This window comes from Oxyura jamaicensis, chromosome 2, assembly GCF_011077185.1.
Source record: "Oxyura jamaicensis isolate SHBP4307 breed ruddy duck chromosome 2, BPBGC_Ojam_1.0, whole genome shotgun sequence".
Lineage (NCBI taxonomy): Eukaryota > Metazoa > Chordata > Aves > Anseriformes > Anatidae > Oxyura > Oxyura jamaicensis.
Genome location: NC_048894.1, coordinates 119,538,444 through 119,561,307, shown reverse-complemented (window position 1 = coordinate 119,561,307; position 22,864 = coordinate 119,538,444). Strand labels below are relative to the sequence as shown.

Sequence of the window (22,864 nt, the reverse complement as noted above, 5' to 3'; positions counted from 1 at the left end):
GAAAGAAAGAAAGAAAGAAAGAAAGAAAGAAAGAAAGAAAGAAAGAAAGAAAGAAAGAAAGAAAGAAAGAAAGAAAGAAAGAAAGAAAGGCAGTTCCAAGAGAGTCATCCCTCGAAACTCTTTTCTGGGATTGCAGCTGAAATAACTGCAACAATTGGTAAAACGGGCATTAATCAAGCTAGCAGGTTTCTCTTATTGAGAGTAATTAGCTACTCTGCCAGCTTCCAGCCTGCTCTGCAGTGGTGATTGGCTGATAGAAAATTTTCGTGGCAGTCGTATGAATGTACATACCCGTACACGGATCCTGACCAGATTATAAATTAGCTTTGCCGTGGAAGCTTTGACGCATAACGGCTGCTTTTAGAAAGAGAAGTGCTCTGCACAAAGCCACTTAGTGTGATGTCTTAGTTCCATGGGTAGCAATGGGAAGTTTCCCATTTATTTTTATGAAGCTAGGATTTTACCCTCCGTTTTGCTCACATGTATTCTCTCTCTGCTAGCCTAATCTTCAGGGGTTTTGAACATCTGTCAGACTCAAGTGGCAGAAGGAAATGGGCTGTTATTTTTGTGCAAAGAACATGCTTTTAATGGATTCCACTAAAACCTAAATGAACCTGATAGCAGATACCCTTGGGTGTCTGCAACTGAATCAAGGGCTAGCTCTAATTTTTGGGTCCACCTGCAGCCCACCCATAAAGTGGGGAAAATTTATGGGATTACACTTCCTTCATGCATTAAGTTATTCATAAAAGACTTTACTGGACTTAACCCTCAGTTTATTCCATCCTAAAGAATATCCCTATGGCAAACTACAACAGCAGAATCAGTTTGATGCTGTTGATTGGCAGACAAAACAGCCATAGAAGAATAAAACAGAAGCAATAAGAGAACAAAAAGACAAACATTTACTTTCTGGAGAGCATGTTCACAAAGACTAATACTTCTCAAAAGCTCAATAAAAGCTTCTTGATACTTCTCAAAAGCAAGAAGCAATTCAGAGTGCCCAGTTGAAGGTTCACTGAAGAGATCAGGTTTCTCGAGGCCAGGTGCTGAGCACTCTCAGGCTCTTGAGGGATTCTGAAGTTGGTATCTGGAAAGTGAGGAATTCAAAATCACATGTCGCCCAATGAAATGTTGAGCAATATTCGTCAACTCTGGTCTCATTCCCAGTTCTCAGACCTCCAGCAGGGTTTATTTTTAAAACTGCACAATTTCAGCTGAAGTGTTACACTCCTAATTTCTCAATCTCCTGCCCCCTTTGCTTTTTTTCATTGAGGAAAAAGATAGATAAATAGCAAAGATGAGAGAGCTCATTTCACATGCAAGAAAACAGGCTGTTTCTGTGTCTTCAGCATTGTCTACACATTTCTCTCTAGCTTTTTCTACTGCTGGAATTTAAATGCTGGTGGGAACAATCCATGTAGCTGGGGGATGATATGCATAAAAATGCAATCCACATCTCTAGCAATTGTGTCAGATTACAGTGAAGGAACGTAGTTGTACGGAGGTAGATCCTATTGTAGATTCCCAGTAATGTGTAAAATGCTGTTCCCCAACCCTACTGCTGATGTATCAAGGACTCTACAATTAAAGGACTCAAATCCAAGGCTGCACAGGCCTTATTCCTTCTCTTGTAGTTAGCCGCAGATATATGTGTGTGAATCAGGCAGTAGAGCTGAAGTCCAAGAGCTGAGTCCTGCAAAAGATAACTATTCAAGGGCATTAAATCTTCACAAGACCAAAGCCTGGCTGAAAAACCCAGTGGATAATGGAGCCTCTGTTAACCAGTGTTTTCTGCTGGAAGGAGCTACAGCTCATCAAAGTAGAGGAAATCTTCTGTGTTAGTGTTTTCTACAAACTATTTGGTGTCTGAGAATTCAATTAAGTAGAATGGAGGAAGAGTCAAATTAAGCGGCAATTTCATTAAATTCTTCCATTTTTTGTTTAACTTAAATGTATATGTAATTTGTATTTTCTGATTATAATGGAAAACAAAGTAGTAGTTATTTCCATATGAAAAACCAATATTGTGTAGCAAGCTCTGCCTTCTTCAATATTTGTAAATCTTGGTAAGACAGGGATTTATGTGTATGCACTTAGTGCCACAAATACAATAAACCGTGCTTTTCCTGAAATGATATGTTTATACACTATGAAAGTGGTAACCCATTAACAGAATAGGGGTAGGTCAGAATCACTAGCAGGAACAATTGCTTCAGAATCTGAGATAAGTGTTTATGGCACAGTGTCATGCTGTTAGCTCTAGCTCTGGATGAGCCTATTGAGGTACCACCCGTGTTACAGGACATTGAACTGAGTATAAAGAGGCAGCACCAGTTTCTGCTGGGCTTGCCTGGCTATTCTGCTTCTCCAGCCCAAACTTAACAGGGCATTTGTACATTTTGAACTCAGCCTTCCTGGCTTCTCGAGTACAATTCTCTTTATAGTGGCTCAACTTAAACGGAATGACAGCAAGTGTCTTGCTTTTTCTCCATCTGACCTCTGCTACCACATCAAGGTTGGGACATTTACTGGGAATTAATCAATGTGTACTCAAACTGTTTCAACCTGGTAAGAACCCCAAATTTTGGTTTCCCACTTCATTAGCCATTAGGCTATTACCTAAAAGGACAAATCGTTGTTATTGTCCCATCTGACACATTTGCAAAAGAGTGACTTTGTTTGCCATAAAACAATTGTAAGCACCACTTTTGGAGATGGGTGGCAATTTCAGGCATGTGGTTTAATCTTATTGAAGCAACATTCATTTGGAGAGTTAATATCTTTTGTTAGATCAGCTGACAGAGTTGGAAAAAAGCCTGACGTAATTGAAAATAAAAAAGTTAGGAGCCTTTCTGCTCATCCTAGACAGGAGTTGTGTCACCTTGGGACCATAGTTTACAGCTCACTGTTTTGTCCATGTGGAACACACAATCCTAAAATCAGAGAGGAAAAATCACAGGAACAATAAATATTCAATCCTTTAAACTTCTTGTGTGAAAACAGATAACAATATATTTTATATTACTTTATTAGGAAGCAGTAAAGAAGAGTTAAAACTCTAGGGCTTTTTTAGTCATACTTCAAGCTACAGTACTGCTGATAACAAGCCACATCTGCTGATAAAGCTGTTTCTGAGTGTTTCCTCCCTTCACCTCTTGCTCCCCTCCATGCTCCTATTTAGGCATCTGTAATTAGTGGTGGCCTTCAGCAATAACCAACAGTTCCCAAGCCTCCTGTTTTCCCAAGGCTTTCAGAAATGGTATCCACTTAAGAGCCTCAGATCAAGTAATGAAGGAAATTCTTTCTGTCCATATAATAAGTAACAGGTAATTACTAGGCACAGAGAAGGAAAGAGAGAGATCAGAGAAAATGAAAAGGCAAATATTCAACAATAAGAGGATAGCCTGGGACCAACATCTCCCTGAGAAGGAAGGGCTGTGAGGACAGAAGGACGCTGTTGGGTCACTGACGACCACGTAGCACTGAGAAACTTCACATCCAATAAGCCACAACCTGTGTGTAATTCCTCATTTACCATTGTGCAAGACATTGCTGTTAATTTCCAGGGAGTGAGTAATAAGAACAACTCCTGTGTGCACACACCCATGTAAGCACAGTTAAAAGTCAGGAGCGTCCATTCCCCACAGCTGCCCTGTGGGTGCTTATTTTTAAAGCACCATGTGGCAGCTGTAGCTGGCACTGCTCATAACCAGTGGGTTTATTGCCTTTGGAGCCTTAAAGGATACAGTTCTTGGCCACACATAGGCCTGTTATTAATACATCTTGATACTCAAGGATAAGCCACTTCCATAGAGAGAAGTGAAATGAGAAGCAGTGATAAAAAGCAACCTAAGTACCTGCGTGAAGCTGTGGGCTATTGTTGTACCAGGATACCTCCATGCAAATTCTGCCTGGCCTGAGCTGAACTCTGGATTTCTGACAGAGGCTGAGGGAGATGCTCTACTTCCACAAATCATCCCCTCTGAAGTGCATTTTAAGAGTGTGACAGTATTCAGAGCTTCCAGAATTAGAAATGCACAGGGTTTAGTGCAATGAGCTTGCCCAATGCCAAGCACTAATGGGAAAAATCACACAAAGCTCAGTAGTAGCACTGGGTTCTGCTACAGGAGCAGATGATGCAAGTGCAATGGGAAACCCTTCCCCTAAGAGGTCTGTATAACTGGATGCTACCAGGCAGTCCTGTCACTGGTACATGTCACGATGTTAGTGCTCACTGTTATCATCCCTGTACTGCTCAGCAGAAGGCTGCTTGAAGAAGTGACAATGACTGCAGCTCCTTGTATTTGAGACAAACACTGTTGTCTTACTAGACAGGTTTGCATTTTATGATCAGGAAAAGAAAAAATAAATAAATAAAGGGGACTGCATATTAGAAGGGCACTAAGAGAGCTTTCTCCCTCAAGACTGACAGAACAGCCCTGAGAATACAAAGCACAACATAAGGCAAACATCTGTTCAAATAAAGGGAGTCAGAGAGCTGCCTTTTGTAGCCTTGAAATAATATTCCACCCATAAAAATTAACCACTGTGTTTTTCCCCACACTTTAAACCCTATTCAGTTCTCCTTAGTATTATGTTTACTGGAAAGTTTTGCTTGTGCCATTTCTTTTCGTAGCAAGCTAATTTGTGGTCTGTGTAGCTTAATCACATTTTCTTCTGCCTTCTATTGACAATACTAGCCCAGGACAAATAAAAGCCATCATTCAAAGGAATAACATACTTTCTTAACACAAGCTGACATAGGAAAGCAAGCGAGGGCTCAGATAATCCCAAACCTGCTCCATTAACAGATGACGTTTTTAACAATAGATCTGTCGGACCCCTCTGGAAATAATGGGGCCCCGTCACATCAGGAATTAGTGCCCGCGACAGGTGATTATGTCCGGGAAATGTTCCAGTGCCAGCTGTGTTGCTTCACGTTATTTGTAACCTCTGTAATTGTGGCTTTTCAAAACCATTTTTATTTGGAAAGCCACGTACAGAAGGACAAAAAAAACCTACTACCATTTGTTCAGGGAGGAAAAAATCAGCATATCAAAGCCAGAACAGTAGTGCCCTGTTTTCTGAATTGCTGGCTTAGATTCCCGTATTCTAACAAAACCCTAAACCCGAATGTAATCATTGTTACATGTTTCCCCCTTTCCTCACAGTCTAGTTACAGTTCCTGCTTACCAATGAATGGACCCACGAGCATCTGCTTAATGCCTGCAAAGAGAATTCCTTCTGAATTATCAGAACTGTGGAAAAGCTGAGTCTGCTCACTAGGCTCACTCCAACAGTAAGCAGGCAGTTTTCTGTGCATCTGAGGGCTAAACGAAGCAGGAGACAGACAAACAAACTATCCAAAGTTGCTTACAAATGGGCTTCATGTGCATTTTCAATTGCACACACTTTAAAATACACCAGCTGTATCCCCACCAGGCTGGGGATAGGATAAGACTGATTAACTGTGTGAGGTCACTACTGCCAGCTCCGGTCCATGCTTCTCCTCTGGGAAGGTCACTACTTTTGTTACACCCAGTCAAAATTTGACCAAAAACACCTGTGTAGAAAGGACATTAATTTCCTTTGCTCTGTACAGAGCAGGACCACCTTTTGATTGCTACCTGAACAGCAATTCTTTCAAACTGTTCATCATGCTTGTCTTGGTGTTTTAGGAAAATTTAAGTCCTTGAATTTCTTTCCTTAGGTCATAGTGGAATATAGATTTAGAAATTAGTGGGAGAGGGTTGCTCTGCCCCCCAAAATTACAAAAATTGCCTGCCCATTATGCAAATGATGGATCACTAAGGCAGTATTATCAGTAGTTATACTCCTGGTGGAATAGATAATCTAGACGTGAATCACCATTTCTCTACTGCTGTATATTCAAAGCAAGTACTTTTATATCTGACATCAGTGATTTCTGAAACCATCAGAGAAAAAAAGAATATATAAAGAGAAGTCACATGAGAAGGGGAGGAAGTTTAAAGAGCTTCCCTAGGATTTTTAGTTGCCATGGTAACCATTTTATTCAGTAATCAATATGGTTGGCATGTTTCTATTGCTATGTGACTACTCCCATAGTCAACATTGAAAGGTGTTTAGGGAAAACACTGGAAGTGAGAAAACTACAAACTTTGAAAAAATGCTATGATATGGAAAAAAAAAAAAAAAAAGGAAATAACTTATCCCCCAAATAGTTTAAGATTTTATCATTATATATATATATGTATGTATATATATATATATATAAGTAGTGTAGTAATTTTCTTTAATAGGTTTGAAGGATTTGGTAGGATCCTTTGGAGTATAATAGTTTCAGTACAATGCCTGCCAAGCTGCACAAAAACTAGAATTTAGCTGTTTCCATTTTAAACATATTGCATTGTGCCAATTGTTCTGTCGCAATCAATGAAGCACTGCCTTTAAGTGAGCAACTCTGAAATTGAAAAAGTAAATATACCAAGCCCACCATCAAGCTACTTTAGAAAAATATCTGAGCAAAGTTACCTATTTAAGTTCATTTTTAATAAGACATTGCAAACACTAGGCAGAGATCCAATGTACATCATTAAGAAATTCAGGAGTATAATTCATAACATTCCTGTAGTTTTCTATCCAAGCCTTTCAGAGTGTTTTTAGTAAATGCAGGTAAGTATTACTGCTTATATTGTTCTAAAGACAGACATACACTGGCAAAAGAGGTAGAACTATTTCCTCCAAGCTTTCACAGCAAAGCAGGACGTGACTTGTCAGTACATCTATGACTTATTCTTTTGTTGACATTGTTCTCATGTCTGCAGTTGTATGGAGCAGAAGTGGCCCCTCTAACTCATCTGCGCCTGCCCCTCTTCTTTTCTTTCTTGGGCTTCTGCATTACAAGGTCTGCATCAGATGCCTGTGGTGAACTTGGCCTAGGTTAAGGAGGTGGCATTACCCCGAACCCTTCATTTCTGAAGGAAAACAGCAGGAGAGCGCTTTCATACACTCATCATTTTTCAGAGGCTCTTCCCACCCCTGTGTTCTGAACAGCTCTTATAGCTATGAAACATCAAAATGCTAGAACTATTTATTCAGTTTAGCCTATTTTTTTCTTACAGCTTTTTTCAAACAGTGAATCTTCAAAAACTTCACAGCTCAAGATAAAATTAGAAACTTTTTCAAAGAACTCACTGCAGCGATGGCAGGATTGCAACAGAAGAGGCATAAGGAAATATGCTAGAACAGAAAAGGAAGAATTTTTTATTAAAATGAATGCCTATTATGGATGGGCAATTCCCATAGCTACAAGGCAAAAAGAAAGGGGGGAAATGCAAAAATACTGACTGTTAATAAATTGACTGGGTTATTAATTTTATGCTTTAGCATCTGCTTGGTTCATACACATAATCCCATGCTTATGGAATTCCATAAACATTATTCCGTGCTGTTTCGAGATGGTATTGCACAAATTTTGTAGTGTCTCGATACCCCATGTGAAAAAATCTGCTGTGCAAACAGTTCTTGCTGCATTGATCTGAATTTTCTTTCTCTGAAAAACAGTCAGAGGCCTCAGTGACAAATTTAGTGCTCCTGTCAATTTAGGCTCCCAGAGATAGGCCTTCTGCCTCTCATTGATCTTGCCCAAGGCAATCAGCAGTGCAGTTAAAGGCTTTTTCCCTCCTGGGAAGTGCTGTAAAATATCTGAGCTACCCAGCCAGGTAGTTGCTTCATCTGTGGCAGTTGTCTTCCTGCATCTTCCATTATCTGTAAGTAATTGCTACTGTTGTTGTTGTTGTTTTCTACTGTAATTAATGACACCTTTTGCGGCCATACCGGTGGGATCAAGAGCTCAGGTAGCACCTGCCTGAGGAAAAATAAGCCTGTGGAGCACGGGGCTGTCATGTCCGTATCTGCTCTTTTGTGATACAGAAAAGGAAAACATTGCATTTGTAAACAGAATAGCAAAGGCTTCCTATTTCTGCCCAGAAAAAAGGAAGGGCAGCACGTTCGCTGTGAAGCCACAGACTCCGCAATGCTCAGCTCCCTCCAGGCAGGTCCACGCTGTGGTTCCTGGAGCTGCCCTGCACCCAGAGCACGTGTATGTGAAGTGATGGGTAACAATGGGGTTTTTACACAGTCTGATGCAAAATAACTCACTCAGGACTGCATTTGGACAGTCTGTGCAGACCCCTGTGTGGTGACAGCCAGTGCAGCAGCAGTGCAAAGCTCGGGGCTTCAGAGCTGGGTTGCATGCATTCGTAGTGCTTACAGGTACTGGCAGCATTAACCTCTGAGGCCTTACCAAGGCAATGGTGGGGTTTGCTTTTATTTTCTGTCAAGTGACAATTCCCAACAGCATAAGGATTTTGTGAGTATCATCCTTCATAAAGAAAGGCAAACTGACTTTCTTATCTTCACACTTGCCAACACAAAAAAACAGCCCACTACTTTCCCTCATAAAATTCTCATATAGCTGGTTTCCAACACCCTGTTAAAGTCTGTTCTGCCAGTAGGTACAAGCTGGGAAATTGGCGCTACCAATTTTTTCAGGTCTAACCCATCTTGGCCACTGTGACCAGGAGGCCAGGAATGCAGACCAGATACTTTTCCCTCAGAGATCTTCCTGATGTCCAATTTCTCTCCTTCACCACATGCCCATCTATATTACATATTAGTTATTTAAAAATACATATTAAACTATAGTGTTGAGAATATATACCTGTACATTAAGGCAATAAAACCTTATGGGGTTATTATAATTGTCCCATAAAGAAACATGGCAATCCCGGTGACTTGAAATTGAGCATAAAAGAAATTAAATTAGGTTAGAGATAGGGAAAATGTCTTCATATAACCTTTATGAGGCTCTCTAGTGAGATAGTGAGAATTTTTTTTTTTTTTTTAAAAAAAAAAAAACAACAAAAAAAAAACAGTTTAAACTAAAATATCTTCATAAGCAAGCAATCATTGCTTCATGCTCCTACATTGATGAAATATTTTAACCAGGCTAGCTGTCAGTGGGCTAAACTTAATTAGTGTTGCTGATTGCAAAGACTGGGGCAACTCTGCCTTGGTTCACAGTGCTCTTCAGAGCCAAGTTGCGAGATGCTGGAAGCTACAGTGAAGACAAAAAACAGGGCTTTTGTTTGGATGAAGCTTTCCCAGACTTGTTGAGAGTGTGCTCTGCTCGCTCTCTTCTCTTGGAAGAAATTTCATTGTTCACACTTGACAGCATTCAGTTGTCTGCAGATGTTTCTTAATTGGTTTTGGTTTCAATGACACCCATATGAGACCTACAAAATGAAAAATAAAATGAAATTTGATTAAATGTTATGGAAAAAGAGCTAAGCATGAAACTGAAAGATTTCACGAGCAAAGCAAGGAAAACATAAATAAGTCACAGTGGGACGTAAAATGGCTAGATTATTATGGTGCACATTCATTTCCATATTGCACTTACATTCAGCAGTGTTGTGATATGCTGTACAGCACAGATAACAATAATATCAAAATCAATCAGGCTTCATGGATTCCAACATTTCCAAAGGCAGCTTGAACTGTGAGGTGATCTAGCTACCCATGCAACTGCAAAGGTAGCTATCAGCTCATGTTTAGCTGAGCTCAGTTGTAGCCACAGTCCAGTGACTTGACTGATTTTTTGTTAATCCCCTCTTGAGTATTGATTGCCATCTATTCCACTACTACTTTTGCCTCTGGTAATTTTATTCCCACTTTTTATTATCATTATTATCATTATTATTATTATTATTATTATTCCATGTTGCATGACTGTCATTTACCAGTAATTTCAAGATTAGTGTCTTCACAAGACAAGCCCTACACTTCCATTACCACGCTCTGGCAATCCCGTTCCTCCATTTCTGCCCCCTTGCCATGCACATGTGCATTTGGTGTATAATTTTACTCCTTCTTCCATTAGTTTTGTACTCAGAATGAAATATCCAGTGGACTCTGTGATTTATTTGATAAACTGCATTATTAATATTGTCTTAAATTATACCATATAAGAGTAAGATATGTATAATGTAGGTATATAAGGGTAGCTTGCAGCAGAAGTGGACTCACCTTGATTACCCCTCTGATATTGAGCTTCTGCGTTGGTTTAACTTCCTAGATGAATTGAAGTGTGGCCAGGGGATGATGGATTTCACTTGTGTGTTCACCACTTCTGCTGTAGGTACTACATATTTTGTTATGAGACTGGCTCAGAATGCTGCATTTTAAGCAGGCAGAGCTGCACCAAGGAGGACAGAAGGCAGCAGGGAAGGATGTGTGTGAAGCCTAAGCCAAATATGAATCACATCTAATTCAGATGTTGTAGCAGGGATCCTGTGATGGCAGTGGGGCTGGAGGCTCCTCAGAAGAGCAGGGAGGGCAAACACACAGCCAGACCTCTAAGGTGAAGGAAAGAAAGATGTTCTCCTGGGGAGAGACACTCTAAAATTTCCTGCAATTAAGAAGCCACCAAGAGTTGCTGGCCTGTGAGCAAGACTGAAGGAAGACCTACCCTGAAGAACAGGGGGCTGAGGATATGGGGAGGAAAAGTTTTGTTTACAAGATTTTTTGTTTTAATCTGTTTCAGATGCAGCTGATTCAGGTTTCCTTGGCTGCAACCTTACTCTATTTTGTAGTGAAACAGAGGTGCAGAGACTGAAACAGTTTTCATGTGCTCACCAGAAGGACAAAGTGTATGCAGATCTACCTCAAAGTGCTGCCTCACATAGGATCATGTCACATTAATTTGAGAAGTCCTTTTTTTTCCCCTCATACCTAATTCAAAGCCCCTCTGCTATGCCCTGCTTGAACAAAGCACATGAAATCCAGCCAGGCTGCCACCACAAAAGCAACCCACTGCTCCAGAAACCAACACCAGTCCTGGTACTGTCTGTCTGCTTTCTTGGTGGTTTGTGTGTACATCTAAGTACTGAAATCACCCTCAGCCCCCTGCTGAGGACCCTCAAAAGAGAACAAGTCACTGCTAGAATTCAGACTCCCTTTGGTTGTGTTATTTATTCTGATGTAAACACAATTTTGGGTTCTCTGGATAGCCAGTCTTTCAGCAAAGGAGAGCCATATACTGCTAGGGATATCATCTACAGGGTTGAGTTTACTTCAGTACCGATCCAAGTCATTCACTGATTGGTAAGCTTTATTTTCCTTAGCCCAGGAGTAGGTATCAGCTCACACAGTCCAGCTAATTGCTGATTTTTATTCTTTCTCTTCTCATCTGTTGGGGTTTCAGGGCTCTGCACTTGTTTCCTTTCTATAACTCATATAGCTCAAACCTTCCTTTCTCTCTTCTTTTCCCCTGCCTGAGACCAGCTTCATTGTGGTTATCAAAATCCATACTGATCCTTCATGATTTTTCAGTAACAAATGCTAGTGCTGTAGATGCAGTTGGTTCCCTTGGATAGTTTAATAATCATTCTATAGCAGTAGCTGCATTTTTTTATAGTACCTCTCCCAGCTTTTTGAAAAAAGCCAGTGCTGCTTCACAAATTCAGCTGTCTTCTTTTACCTGTTCTTCCCTTGATCTGGTATTTTGATCCATCTGAGTCTAGTCCAGACTGTGCCTACAGCCTTTACCTTTAGCCAGCTGCAGGCTGGTCCTCAGAGGGACGAAATCCACATTTTAGATCACGACTGTTCTTTGTACACCTTCAAACGCAAGGCTATTAGAGCCATTGATCAAAATATATAATAAATAAAGAGTCTGACTCTCCCTGGTGTTAGGTACCGTACTAGATATAGTGTTTTTGTTTGCCACCTTCTACTCTGCCCTCAGCCAGGTCCAAGCACCTTTTGATCTCTGCTCTGTGAGCCTCCTTCTGTTCAGGTGGCACGTCACATCAATGCACTAATGAGCCTGCAGCTCCAACAATGCCACATATGCTGCCGATATAAATGCTAAACACACACGTTCACATGCAAAATATATTCTGAAAGATGGGCTGATTATCATGAAGAGAATTGGGAATGTGCAGATGGCCGCTCCATGCCTGGGCCTGCTCTCCATGGGGTGACCCCTGCTCTGTTGTGCATGAGAGCCCATTATCCTGGCAAACAATGCAGATACAGCCAAAGTCGTATCATGCATATGTAGCATTGGAGAGTTTTTTTCTCTGACTGTATCAGTATGCTGGGCTCCTCAGTTTCAGAGGTCACTGTTGCTCAGATATCATGATTTTTATTTACAGAACGAAATTTGGTGAATGCTCACACAGCACTGCAATCTTGTTGGGGTTTATGTATTCTCTATGTGCTGTTTCAGAGACTGCCAAGACACTGGCCTTGGAATGTGGCTGATGCGTGTCCATAGGACACAGTACACTTGAGATCACACAGACTTTTCTCATTAATGCCACTATGCATTTCCAAGACAAGCCAGCGTGTAATTCCCTCTCCAGCATAGCTGAAAAGCAAAGGGCTTGAAATCTCTGATGAAATTTACAAGGAAGGAGTATGGGCTTTTTTTAAAATTTATTTTATTTTTTATTTCCCACCTTTCTGCCCCATTCTCTGTATCAATTTCACTTGCAGCATCCTTGCCTTTCGGGCTCACATTCTGCCCTCCTGCCATAGGTGGGTAATAACAACAAAATATGAGTCCTCTCTCTTTCAGCCCTTCAGACTTAAGTACTATGTGACTGACATCTGTACTTAAGAACAGACCTTCTTCCTCAAGCTTTTACTTAAGCTTTCCTTCCCATCATGTTCCAGTTTTTCTGCATAATTCTCACCTCTTGTGTCTGTGAGGATGCTAAGTCTGACTTCGCTCACTTGCTACACATCATCTTGAGACAGCATCTCAGCTTCCTCTGCCAAAATCCATTTTTCTTCACATCTTGACAAATATACTGTCTCAGGCTCTGAGCACTCATTTTCTTCTAAGTCCAGTGTCTCCAGCCACAGCTTGAAGCAAGAGAGTTGTACCTTCTGCCTCCGTTGTTGTCAGCTTTGTTGTTGTCAACAGAAGGACCCAGAAAAATACCTGCGTCGCATACAAATACCATGCACGTCCCAGAGATGCCCTACCCTCCTCTAGCCTTCTGGTGTCTTCTTTTCATCTTGTCAGATTTGTTATTTGCACTCTTTAGGCTCCTGCATCATAACTATTTCCTCTCCTTCTGTCTTTATCGTGAACAGAAAATCTTCTGCACTTCCTTTCCCATTAAGCGTGTGAGTGCCCTGTACATCTCAGTATATCTCCACTGCGTATTCTCATTGCAAAGTCCAAGCTAGAGCTAGTGTCTGTAGTGGTGAAGATCCATCTCTCCACTCAAATACATGTCAGATTTACCTCCCTCTGCACTGCCCATGCTGGTGGTCATAGGGAAAGAACCAGCAGAGTGTGTCAGATTCAATCTACATTGTGTACACATTCTCTGCAATAATGAGATTGCAGGTACCGGTATTCTAGCCATTATGTTGTATGAAAATTGTATTTTCATATTTTCCCAGATGAAATATCATTCATATTCCATCTCTTCTTTCTGCCAGAAAGGTCTGGGTGAGAATCATTTTTATAATCTACTTTCAATTACTACAATTGCAAAACCATAAAAGCCCCACTAAGATTTAAAAAAAAAAAAAAAAAAAAAAATCTATTATAGAACCTCAGAAATGAACTCTTAAATTGCTGTATTACATTCATTACCTCGCTCAGTAGGCTCTCAATGGTTTATTATCATTTTAAACTCAATAAAAAGTGCACCCCTCAAAGAGCAGAAAATCTTCATACCACCATGTTATTGTTTATCAAGTTCATGTAAAGTCATTTCATAAAGAATACGTCTTCAGTTTGCAGAATTTTTCTGGTTTTAGGTTCATTTTCTGGGAAAATACCTGGTGGTAAAACTGATTATCACAAAGATAATTGGTTGTTTGGTTTGCTGGATATTTTATTCACTAAAAAAAAAAAAAAAAAAAAAAAAAGTAATTTAAATCATTCCTCATCGATTGGATATTTTTATTTGAATAGAATATTTCATAATCTGAAAATTTATTTAACTGCAAAATAAAAAAGAGCTGATTTTGTTTTTATTTGAATTGTGTTTTGTTTTTTTCCAATAGAGTTCCAGTTCTGTACTGTTAAATCATCCCTTACAGTTTTACTTACAAGTGACATTTCAGTATTGTTAGAGAAAACTTGCGGAGGCACTGTGGTCACATTCTTATTTCAACGATACAGATGTGATTCAGGGAGCCTAAAGTAAACAGCAAGTACATTTTCACATATTTGGCACATGTAAAGACAAAATACCAAGTATGACCTCAGTGAAGATCCTCCTAATAACAATACAGAGCAGTTTAGGGTCTGGTAACAGCGCTGCAAAATTTCCTACCTCGTTTCTGAATTGAATTATTTTGATATGGGCTGAAATCACTGTTTCATGAGGGGGATTATTTGGTCTGTGGAAATGGACCTGTCTGGTTGTTAGCAGAGGACAAGCATGCATAGGGGTGGAGGTTTTACATTTTGTGCAGGTTCAGCAGAGGGAGTCCTGGACTGACTATACAGAGAGAGACATCTCCTCTTCCATGGGTAGCACTTTCAGCTTTCCACCAGGACCAAGCTGACCTAGGAGGAAGGGTGCTAATGACGGAGGACCTTTCCACCATGAGAAGGGATTCACCATAAAACAAAATTAAATAAAACAAAATTCTGTGAGTACATCCAAAACGTGTGGATTAATAGCTGAAATTTCTCCTTTAATGAAAGAATTTATGCCCCAGGCCCCGAACCTGGAAGTGTTCAAGGCCAGGCTGGATGGGGCTTTGGGCAACCTGGTCTGGTGGGAGTTGTCCCTGCCAATGGCAGGGGAGCTGGAACTAGGTGATTTTAAGGTCCCTTCCTACCCAAACCATTCTGAGATTCTATAACTAGCAAGGATGAATGTCCAAATAATGTACTTGCTCTGCTTTTGTCCACAACCAGTGCTGTGAGACTGACAATCCCTCTCTATTCAGGGAAATCTCCGCTGTTCACTCAAAAGCTTTTGATCCTTAAACACTCACCATGGTGCAAATGACTGTCTGATTTTTGCTAGGAGAGCTACTGAAAACCATTATTTCAGATCCTGAGATATTCTGCAGAGCTATGTGCTTACGTGTATGTGATTGTGCAGGCATGCTCATGGTGCTGAGGGTTGAGTGATTTCACTGAAGCTTTGCTCCTATGTATAAAGTTGCTGATGAGGGTAGAACTGGCACCTGAAAAATAATTGTGTTCATTTCACTGATATCCTGTGCTGTGTATTATATTTTATCCACTTGTGGTATCTCTTAAGTCTGAGCCGATCTTGGTGCTGTATGTCTAGAGTGACTGCCAAAGTGGATCTAGAGCCTCATTGCACCCCTTTGCTGCTGGTGTAACAAATGACACTGCGATTCCAGGAGACATACCCTGTACATTTCCAGGTGTACAACATAGAAGTTCAGAGGGACATGGCAGAGCCTTTCAGAAGAAGGTCCTTCGTAGGCAAACATATGATAATAGAGAAGAAACTTTGTTCAGTCAATCAGCACAAATGTACATCTGCAAAAACTCACAGCACTTGTTACCTGTGAGTAGCTTTGGAAGCCTACAGAACTATCACATACCTTGACCATACATTAAAAACAAAACCAAACAACAACAAAAACTCCTTCATTCTTGAAAGTTTGCTTTTCTTGTCTGTAAAAAGGTTTTAGCATAAAAAAATAGATGAAGTGCATCCTTTGAAGGGATGTCATCTTGCGACCGTCACATAAGCCTTATGGGAATTTCTTAGCTGGATCCTGTGGCATGAGCAAGCTGACGGTGCTGCTGGAGGTGCATGGAAGTGACTCCCTTATCTGCAAGAAGCAAGTCAAAAATCTTTAAAAAGGTTTCCTGCTTTGGGAAGAATTACTGCTCTGCAGCCTTGAAGTTGGAGGTGATGTGCTTGGTGTTCTACCTGGTTTGGGGGATGCTGAGGCGAGGGGCTGAGAGTCTCCCTAGGAGCACCTCTCTTTGCTGCACAGGGAGAGGCTTTTTCTTTGCTTCTTTGTAAACAGAAGGGAATGTGATCACTAACTGCGGGTGTGTCTTGGTATGATGTGTTTGCAATGTTATCTGCACAGAAAAAAAAAAAAAAAAAAAGTAATAAAATAAGTCTCTTTCTTAAAGGAAGATGTATTTATAAGCCTGAATGCCTGCACTCTTCCTGTCTTGCTGCATATATCTTGGCCTTAACCCAGCTTTTGGACTTCTCCTTGTAGCACAGTGTTCAGAGAGGAAATAAAATTATCAGTAAATGGTAGTAAGGAAAGTCATTCAGATACCTGAAGAGGTTCTACTTTACTTGCCAGGCTATCCTTTACCACTTACAACTTCATTCTCAACAGCTGAGAAGCATCACATTTTGCAAACCACTGAATTAATATAATGAATTGGTAGGGAAATTGAATTGTTTTAGGGTGTCTACATGTCATATAAAGCAAATAGCATGATTTTCTTTCAAACCAAAAATGTCAAATGCAAGAAGTCAGCACAACCCTAGTAAGAGCAATACTACTAAGGCCTGCACATGCACATGGGATGTGTTGCATATATTGCTCAGACCTTAGCTAAACTGAGAACTGAAAAGTAAAGTAAAGAAAGGCAGGTCAGTGGCCTTAGCATGCCATGACACTGTTCCAGTGGCCTCTTGGGAGGATGTTCAGTGTTTCAGCTCAACCTGGGGACAGCCATAACATGTTACACTTCTTTCAAATAGCTATATCTAGTATTTCTGCACATGTGCAATTTCTTTCTGCAATGCTAGAAGATTTCAAAGGGAAGGTTATGAACACTTCTGCAGCAATTGAAGATTTTAAAGTGACAGAGAGATCAAATGTGGTGTGGAGGACAATCAAGTTTCCATGGACCAGCTGCATAACTGAATAAAGAATATATTGTAATAATCAGAAGAGTCTTGTGACTATAATCACAAGATGCTAGCAGATAAGAGACGAATGTGTGCTTGGATGTGATGTCAAATGAAGAACATCTGCTTACGGAGTGTGGAAAGTCTTACACTCCTGGATGGAGTAAGCCTCAGTTGGCTCACCAATTGTAATTAAAAAGAAGAGGGAAAAAGTGAGAAGATGAGTGGGTGCTGAGAAGCGAGGTGGAAAAGAGACGTATTGTGTATGAGAGACGGGGTCATTTTCAAATGAGTTTGCCACTGGAAGGAAGACATATCTGGTGGGTGGCTTGTGTTATGTTTTAATACACATTTACCATGGTGAAAAGCTCAGTAGGTCTTCTGAATGTTGGAGCTGGTAAGACAGTAAATCACCAAAAAATTTTGTAGGGCTGCTAAAGGAGGAGCAGCATACCTGGCCAGTATTTACATGCACACATGAAAGCGTGTGTGTGTGTGTAGAAGAAGACTGGGACAGGCTGTTATCCCAAGTCTTGACTCTAGCCACTGGTAACACTGTAGGATGAGAGCAGTCTGCAAAAGATGGTTGTCTCTGCATACATGCAGAGAGTATCATGAGCCCCCCAGCTCACATAGGATATGGCACCCTGTTATCTCTTCTGTAGAGGATAGTGAAGTACAATCTCCCATAAATAGCAATCTTTATGACATAACTTGCAGGGGGGTAGGGTATTCAGCTGCCCAGTGGTACTTGTTATGAAATAAGAAGAGCTCCTCTTTTACCTCCATGCAGGACCTGTGTGCTTATGCAGGCTGTGTGTTCAGAATCAAGATGCAACACACACTGCAACAAACAGTTTTCCAGTACTCGGTGATAATACCAAAAGCTGATCTTTCTCTCCTCCTGAGGCATCGCTGCATCTGCTGGCTTCTTGTATATCTTCACCTGTCGTTTTCCCTCATCGCTGAGGCTGCACCTCGGTGTGTCTGGCAGATTAAGCTTAAAGGCTTTCTTGAAGCGTTAATGAGGTGAGCTGCTTTTCCCACTATGAACGCTTGGTGTGTTTCTATATAAGAACCCTGAACAGCTTCAGCACTTTTACTAAGCTGCACAGTGTTATTGATTTCTCCTGCTTCTGCTGAGAGGGGTTTGTGGTAAAAAGCAGTGACTCAGCCAGTGTGCTCAGTGGAGCTGTTTTACATGCTCAGACTGTGCTGCTGCTGCTGCTGCTGAGTGGTTAAAAAAAAATCAAAGGCAAGCCTTTAATTTGTTTGAAGTAAAGTGCAGGCAGCAGCAAGGTTTTCAGGCAACTTTGCAGCGATTTTTGCAAGTACTCTTTAACCTCCCGATTCTGGAGTGTGTGATTGTGCAGCAAGAAAAGGGGAGAGACCAAGATTTGGGCTCCAACTTCTCTCCTAGAAAGATGCACAATGAAGGTAAGAACCATCCCACCGTGCCATTAGGGCAGCAACTGCAGCGATTGGAAGTGGAGATACCTGGAAATGCTGGCCCATCTGCTGAGGGAGTTCAGCCCTTCCTCTGCCACAAATAGCAGGGCTCGTGCTCTCTACCTGTGTCTCTTTACTGCTTGCCTGGCTGTTGCAGTGGTTTACTGACCAAAATCTAGAACAAAGCTCAGGCCTCTCAGATGTTTTCATGGAGAGGAAAGTCAGTAAGTGTGCAACTTAAGGAAAGGGAGGAAAAAAATACAGCTGTCGTGGGAAGAGAACCAAAGGTTCTTTACGTTTTTCTAGAAGGTAAATAAGCTGTTCATGACTGTGATCCTGCTTATCTGTAGAGCAGGATGCCTAGGAGCTTTCAGATCATTCCAGAACCACAGAAGTGTTGGTTAGAAGACACCTTTGGAGGTCTCTAGTTCAACCTCCCACTAAAAGCAGGATTATCACCAACACTGCATTAAGTTGTTCTTCAGTGTTGCCCAGCCTCTTCTTCAGACTAAAGCCCAAGCTTTCTTCACAAGATGCTTCCTTTAAGCCTCCCCTGATAGCTTTCCACTGGATTGCCTCCAATTTCTCCACAAACAACCAACTTGAAAGCCTGAGAGCCCACCAGTGGAGCAAGACCAGGACTTCTGAGTGTCCCATGGATATGTAGCTGAAGCACTCAGGGTACTCAGGGTCCCCACTGCATATCTAGGACACTATGATGTGAAACTACAGCTCTCATCTCCAAATGAGAAATTGGAGACAAGGTTTGGGGCCTGTAGCAGACAGGCAAATGTGCTGGCAGGCACTCAGGATGCTGTCCATAAGAGACAACCCGTGTGCATTGAAGAAAAATTATTTATTTATTTATTTTAATAAACTTTTATGTTTTGATACCCTGATGTTCATCTGTCCCAGTAAAACTTCTGAAATACTATAGGTTACTTCAGGTGAAGGGTGGAGGGCTGGAGACAGGGCTACTTTTGAAGCGCTTAACCCATGCATGCACTCTGAATTGCTCAACAGCAATTGCTCTCTAAAGCAGAAACAGAAAAATAGAGAACAGGCTGACCTGAATTCAGAAAGCCTGACAACAAGGCCAGCTGTAGAAAGACCACAACACGGAAAGCTCACAGTGGGATCTCTGAAGTGAGGAGATATGGGATCTTGGGAAATGAGCATGGACATGCTGACTCATTGTCCACAGCAATCTCTCAGGTAGTGCCAGACCCTTTCTATGCTGGTGAGACCTTGAACTGCCAAATACTATGAAAACATTTTCAATTTTATTTAACAGTTTTGTAATGGCAAGAAAACTTTCTCACCCTTCTGAGTCATATGAGAGCTGCTGTGAGGAAACTGCAGAACTGCTCTCTTTCAAGGACTGTACTCTCCTTGGATTTATGCATCTGCTGACCTTGGCAGATGTACAGAAGAGATCCTTTACCATAGCAGTGGATTGTTTTTCATTTCTTTCAAGATTAGGCACAAACATATTTTTCCTCATCAGATACACAGATTTTGAAATTCCACTTTTTTCCTCCCTCTTCAATAAAAGGATTTTCTGGTGCAGAGAAAAACCACATACTCCAGCTGTTTGGTTTCTTCTGCCCTCCTACAACATCCCAAGATAGTAGATAAAAAGCTGCTGTTTTGAATCCTCTTTTCTGAGTCCAGGATTCAAATTACAGTGTGAAGTGACTATCTACATTGGCTCTCTGGTGATTTAAACTAATTCTTGTTAACTAGGCATGTAAAGATGCGGTATATTTTCCTTCATCTGAGAGTATATAGGGATGGTATTGAGAGCGAGATGATGGGAATTTGGATGATTCCCAACTTAAACAGAGGATTTGCTATGCTGGATCAAACAGGTTTCCTATCCCACCCCTCCACCCTCCAATCAGGACTGCTGCATTTGGTAATAACTGATTCATGTATCTGAGGGAAACGAGAAAAGTTACTCATCACTGATGCTTCATGCCAGCAGTGCAATACTGTAGGTGGAGAGAAGGTAATTTTCTTCTGACCTTGGAAAAGAACAGCTTAAAAATGAAGTTGCCTTTATGCAGGCTAACAGATATTGTAGTCATTTTTTAAAATCCACACCTTCTTATAGGAAAAAAAGGAAGTTAATGTACCTAAAGGCTATAGTATTCTCAAAAAAAAAAAAAGAAAAAAAAAAAAGAAAAAAAGCAATAAACAGTTGCTTGATAATCAACTAGATTTTGTTTAATTTAAAGTCTGGAAATTTACGTCTTGTAGAAGTTTGTGTTATAAAACCCAGTTCTTCTTGAATGTTGCTTTAACAACATTCTAGGCTCATGCCTCCATGCATGTCTGACTCAGATTATTTCTTTGTGTTGGCAAGCTGCCTGCGAGATATACCCTTTCAAGCATAATGAGCAATCTCCAGGTACAATGAGTGTACCTCTCCTTAGTGCCTTCCACCATGGAAGGATAAAAATCCTTGCAGAATTAGCCTGCAGTTATCCCAAAAGAAAAAGCACTGCACAGGTTTTCAAAGGAAGTTGTGTAGCTTGCTCTTATCAAAATATTAGTGAACGCAAGCAGATTACAAAACCTCTCTTAATCTTGCATGTGCTATTATGGTGGATGGCAATGTAAATGTATGCTAGACAACTGTACTCATTCAATCCCTTCACCCCACCACTTTTCTTTTGAGTAGGTGTAAGCATTACAGTTACAATATCAATGATGGAAATACGTGATGAATGCCTTTGAATTAGAAGTTAGGTGACTACTAAATCATCCAGTCTTTATTCGTTGTCTAGAAAATGATGTTTTTCTAGTTAATCCTGAAGTCTAATTACTGCACTGTATGAGTAAATTCATCAACTGTAAAGCAAAAAAAATATTGACATTATCAATTTTATCAACATCAAATTTTACTCCTCACCTGTATGTATGGCTCTTTATAGACAGTGGCATCAGCAGCCACTCTAAGAAGGTTTGTTCACAGAAACATGTGGTTGATGACAAATATTTGCTAACTTCCAAAAGATTTCCTTATGTACCTTTTTATTAAACAGTGTTAATGTGATTTTCATTAGCCCCTCTTGAAGGGCTAATCAGCACAATTTACCTATGCACACATCACACTGAGGGACTTATCAGTAGATGATTAGCATAAAAGTGGTATCAGAGCTACCATAACAATATCACATATTTACAGGGAAGATGTGATATAATGCTCAAGCAAGACAAAGCCTTTCATATTATTACATATCTTTTCTGGTTCAGTTGCTCACTGGTTTCGTTTCAGAAGAGGTTGCTCCTCCTTGCAAGGGGTATAGCAGCCCAGTCTCACCTCTCCATGTTTGAAAGGCAGAATGAAAGCAGCTTGCTCTGGCCCTTCACGGGGGGCTCCGATTTGTGTGCACCAGGGCTTTGTCTACTGGGCCATGAGTCCTGTGGTACCTTTGTTGTACAGGGTGGCTGAATGATATCAACACAAGTGCAGGTTAACCCTGCAAACTTACTGCTTGCAAGTACTGGTAGGCCCCATGGGACACTAGGCCTACCTACCTCATGTTAACATTGGCTATGTTTAACTTTACTTTTTCCACTCTCTGAAACACACTTAAGTACTTTTACCCTCATTTTTGTCTGCCTGATATTCATCTGTTGTTCTGTCAAGGCAGGGCCATCAAAGAACAAACCCATCTTGGATCCTAGACCCATCCGAGACCTACTTCCCACACAGATAGATAAACATTGATGATCTCCAGATGTTTGGTGGTGAAGTAGTTTATGAGAGTGCAACCCACTGTTGCTGTTCCAGGTCTGGCTCCCTGTTTTATCATGCCCTGGGTATTGCCAGAATGACAGCAGGTCATGGTGCCTGAAGCTTCCCCACCTGCCTGTCCCTGGACATGCTTGTGGGGTATCACACACAACAACCAGCTGGGCTCGGGTCTGGTTGTAGCTGCTCCTCTCCCTTTTGTCATGTCTGGTGTCTCCTGTATCTTCCATGCAGGAGGAGAGAAAACTGTCAACTATCAAGGCCTTAATGAGAGGAGGAGCACTCTCAGCTTCCACCAGCTTTCCCTGGGAAGGTAGTTCACAGACACCTGTGTATTTATGGTTTCCTCTCTTGTCTGGGCCATAAAGTAAAATAAATACGAGATAGACAGACAGATAGAGAAACAGGTACATATTTTGTCTGTCTGACTTTCACTTTACAAGCCATATATTGGGCTAAGGCAGCTGCTATTAAATTTCACCTCAAAATTCAATTGTAGTCCTCTGATAAGAATCAACCTGTTTAAATCTTGTCTTCTGCAGACTTTTTTTTTTTTTTTTTTCCTAGGGAAAAATAGTCTGTAATGCATTTACACCAGCCAGAGACAGACAATGAGAAAATTGGAGAAAGGCTTCCTCCTGAGCAGACTGCATGGCCTACTAAAACCTTGAAGTGTGAGACCTGCTCTTCTGAGCTTGCAGAGACACACCATGGTCCACCTCCTTTTAAAACCCCAACTCAAGGTCTACCCAAA

At 40.9% G+C, this 22,864-nt stretch overlaps 1 long non-coding RNA gene across 1 annotated transcript; it reads right to left on the bottom strand.

Annotated features, from left to right (window-relative positions):
• Window positions 1–7,225: 7,225 nt before the first annotated feature.
• Window positions 7,226–21,336, bottom strand: LOC118162718. Its single transcript, XR_004748579.1, has 2 exons — window positions 21,265–21,336; window positions 7,226–9,281 (listed from the first exon to the last, which is right to left on the bottom strand). It is a non-coding gene; the product is annotated as an uncharacterized LOC118162718 (long non-coding RNA).
• Window positions 21,337–22,864: the final 1,528 nt, after the last annotated feature.